We start from the raw sequence: 4,658 nt of genomic DNA on the forward strand, positions 1-4,658 counted from the left end.
GCTCCAGTCAAACATCAACTGTGTGTTGTCTGCTGTGGCCACCCACTAGGTTAAACAAGAAGGTGCTGGTACAGCTGGGGTTTTCTGCTGCCTAGAGAAATCCCGTTTATTTCTGGAGGGGAATTATGGAAAGAAAAGAGAAAAGGGAATTATTTAATTATATGAAATGGTAACAGCTTACTTCGTAATCCTTTTCATAATCATATTGTTCCTTTACACAATAATTTATTGCAAGGAATACATTTTTGGAAGTAAAGCTTAAGAATCCAGTGGTCTTTTTTTTTTTTTTTTTTGAATGTCTACCGGCTTGATATGAAATGAATGTTTAGATCTCTCATTAGGTACAGGGAGGTTTTGTGAACTCAATCACATATTTAGCAGCATCGAACAAAAAAAAAATATAATAAAACCCAGCTTTATCAGTGCTGGGCTGTCTGGGCTCAGAACAGGACTTCCGAAATTAGCAACAAAGTAGGCAGCAAATCCTTGTTCTCATGGCTTCCTAAACTTTGATTAAAAAAAGAAATAAATTGCCGAGAACTTCTAATTGCCTTTCATTGCATTCACTTTAGGCTGCTCTAAGAAAAAATGATGAGGCTTCCCCTTGATTTTGGGCGCCGTGCAACAGAAGGGACGTGCTTGCAGGCTGAAATACAGCGTCTGGAACAAAATGCCTACCTGGCTTAGGGTAGGTTTTCTCTTAGTGAGGTTTGTTTTTATTAATTGGGTCAAGCAGAATGATGTCACCAGTGAAATCCAAAGTTAATGATCTGTCAAATCCCTTTGAAATGTCTATCAATTATTTCTGAGGGTTTGCTGCCTCTTTGTGGTATTTCTTGTGCAAAAATGGAGTCCTGTATTGATCAAAGCCTTTCTTGGGACCGTGCAAAAGCCAGTTAGATGAAATTTCCCTGCGTTGTGCAGTGTGTGGCTGGGAGTTTGTTGTCTTCCCTCTTCCGCATTCATCCCCACAGCACGCCGTGCACAGTGCCAAACAGCCCAGCCTTGTTCTGAATGTCTGTAACCACTCTGGGAGGCTGAGGTGCTCTGAGGTGCTCCTGCTTTGTCAATAGGCTTTGAGTAAAGGACAGTGAAGCCTCTTATCTTCTTCGTTATCTGAGTGAAGACGAGACCTCATCGTTCCTCTCAATACATTAATTCCTAGATGGCATCTGCACCACTCAGGTTATTCTGTGAAATAGTGGCAAATCTCCTTATTTATATCACTCGGTATTTTGTTAGTGACTGGAACGTATCCAGGAACAGGAAGAACATCCATGGGCTTTTTCTGAGATGTAAAGATATTTACATAAGAGGCAGACTCGTGACAGACCAACCATCTTGATTCCTGCTAATCTGGATTATTCTAGGATTTTTTTTTCCCTTTTCATCAGTTACTTCATACAGTATCTGATGTCATGTAGTAACTTCATATAGTAACTAATTGCAGGAATGCAATTTGGGGGAAATTATGATCAGATAGGGCTTTATTTACATCGTTAATCGACGGTAAAAGACTACCACAAGTTGTGAACTGCCTCTGAAGTTCATGCCTGCCTCCATCTGAAGGGCACATATTCGCTTGGTTGTTATTTATAATTTTGGGGGTATTGAACTGATGAAGATTACTCATGTTGAAAAGCTGCTGGAAGGCCTGCACTAGGAATTAAATTATCATAGTGGCTTCATTTTGTTAACAGTCTCATTGAAAATATCTTGCTTGCAGGACAATCAAACTCATCAGCGCGCTGCTCTTCCACTTCAGCAGACAAAGTTTTAATCAGTGGCACACTTGATCTTGCAGAATTCAAGGAAAATAATTTCCTGCATTTTTGGGATGAGCAAAAATTTATGTAATCTAGCTTTTAAACTACTGGAAGATTTTTTTTATTATTATTATTCTTTTTGTTTCTTTTTGAATAATCAGCTTTACTTTATTCAGCTGCCTGTTTCGTGTAACTTCAATTATCAAGATGACCCAATGCTTAGATGGGATTAGCTCATGGATGAAGAGCGAGCAACTGAATCTAATCTCAAGCAAGGCAGATAACAGACTGATAGTGAGATCATAACATTTTGAAAAATGTAGTTTTCTATGAAGTTGTATATTTGCTACTGGTCACTGTGTTTGATGGCTTTAGAGAACCTTGTTACTCATTTGTGATGGTCCCATGCAGCATTTATAAAAAGTACTTTTCTACTGTCTATTTTTTCCCTTGGAGATGCCCTCCTATCTCTGTGGTCAGTTATCTAGCTTTAGTTATCTCTTTATCTTTTGTGTGTATGCAATCTTCACCATTTCACAAACTTATAAAGAAAAAAAAAAAAAGTTAAATTGCAGGTCTTGGTCTTTATCTTCAAGACACTTAGCAGCCTGGACTTGGCTCTGGGGTGATGACCGTGAGGGAGCCAGGGCTTGTGTCTTTGGTGTTTTGGTTATTTGTAAGCACTCAGGGGCAAGTATAAAACCATAGAACAAACCAGAGAAGTCATAATTGTCTAGAATCTCACCACCTTCTGTTTTAATTGCAGTGAGTGTTTCTTCAAGCACTTCTTGTGGTGTACAGCAAGAACACCAACACAATTCTGTTTTGGTGACAGGAAGAATGAACAGATGTTAGTCACCTCGTTCAGTGCACTACTTTAAAGTGTTCAGATATAACAGCGATATACACAATCTTAAGAAGCATATTGGACACAGCAGCACTTGATAAATCTCTGTACTACCATTCAGCACCACTGAGTGGAAAGCAGCCGTTTGGTGTGTTTCAATCAGTGGCTTTTGATTTTAAGGCATTCCTCTCTCCACTTCTCTTTCAGTCGCTCTCGGCAGAACCTCATACTCTTTGAATGGTGGCATGTGATTGAAGCCTGAGAGCATGATGCTGAAATACTTCAGAAAAGTTTTATTTTGATTAATCTTCATCTGTTATGATAATACTGGAAAATCTGCACGCTGTGGCTGAAGTTGATGATTCCAACGTGTGAAGCTGTTCTGGGAACTCTGGGTCCCTGAACTGGCTTGGCACTGGGCTGTGAAGGTGAAGAAAAAAAAGTCACCTTGATTTTAGCTAGAATACTGTGAGAAGACAATGAAAAAACACAAAACACTGAAGTTTACAAAGTGACTAAGCTTGCTGTGTTCGCATCCACTGGTGGTATCCTCAGTTATGTCCAATTTTACGTTTTTGTGTGATAGACAGCAGTCATCTCAAAGTTAAATAGGAACCTAAACATTCTGGGATCTCCACTTAACGCTGCTGTTAAGTAGGTTTTGCTCCTCTGGGGCTAAATGCTTTTATAAACATTGTCTAACAATGTAGCTTGACTTTTCCAAGGGTCTGGTACTTAAACTGTTGATCTCCTCAAACATTAAAAGGACATAATACCTAGCTCCAGAGGTGTTCATAAAGCAAAATGAAATCATTTGATGGAAGGTGCTAAGGAAGCTTTAAAGTATTAGCCTAATAGAAAACCTATCAGTGGACTTTTAAAGCCTTTCCTCTTCAACTTTTATGGACTCTCTTAATTGACTTTAAAAAGCTTTTATTGCGCTTATGAACAGGCTAAGTGGAAATATTCTTTTATTCATCTGCAAATAAGATACAGGACAGCTGCTAACTTTATTTTAGAATATCCAGTATTATTAGGCGTTTGCTCTGTGAGAAGATTTTCAGCTAATGAAATCAAGTAAGGTCAGGAATTAAAAAAAAAAAAACTTACACGTATCTTTCAATGTCGAAAATTTGTAAAATAAATAAATAAAATAATAATAAAGTGAGAACGGTGGGTAAAAGAATGGTACCTATAAATCTTCTTGAAGTATTTTTGATCACCAGCTTTAAAAATAGTGAGGACTGCGGTGCTCAGTTTAAATGCTCTGCTGATTGCTGGAGGGACACAACTGCATACACAAAAGGTACAGGCACAGAATATCGCTTTGTGCCGCGGGACCTTAGTCTAGAGGCAATAACTAGGTTGAATCCTGATCTCCTTGGGACTGTTCTGATACAAATCTGTTTACATGGAACATGTAAGTTGAAGAGGAACGTCCTTTCTGTCTCAAATTCTCCATGCACTTCTCAGGGGAACGAGGATGTGCTGTCTGTGGGACGACAGCACCAGGCTCAGTTTGAAAGTTTCACCCTGATCCACATTATTCCCATACCAGACAGACTTTGCAGGTTAAAAAAAAAATAAATCTAGATTATGTAATAGATCTTGAAAAAATTTAGAGTTTTAAGCTGAAATTGCACAAGCAAAGAGCAATCAAAACAAAATTTTAGACAGTATTTAACAAGAAGACTTTCTAGTTGCTTTGCTGTCCTTTACCTTGAAGTACTTAGGCACATCCTACCTGCAGGTTTCACACACTTATGCTGTGTGTGTTGCTGGAAAGACTGGACTAATTTTCACTATTTCACCTGCACCATGCCTCTGTTTCAGCACAGATGGAGAATTAATGGTTATCATGAGGTTACTTTTGTTATTCAAACATTTCCTCATTCCTCCACCCATCATCAATTCATTCGTTCAAGACCCTTACACCACTTTATTCCATTTTATTTCTGCTTCATTCCTTCCTGCCCACGGGACTGAGTACGCCTCAGTATCGTCCCAATGGGGCTGTAAACACGCTGGGATATTTGGCTCTGGCT

The sequence above is a fragment of the Netta rufina genome (genome assembly GCF_964035555.1).
Source record: "Netta rufina genome assembly, chromosome: 4".
Lineage (NCBI taxonomy): Eukaryota > Metazoa > Chordata > Aves > Anseriformes > Anatidae > Netta > Netta rufina.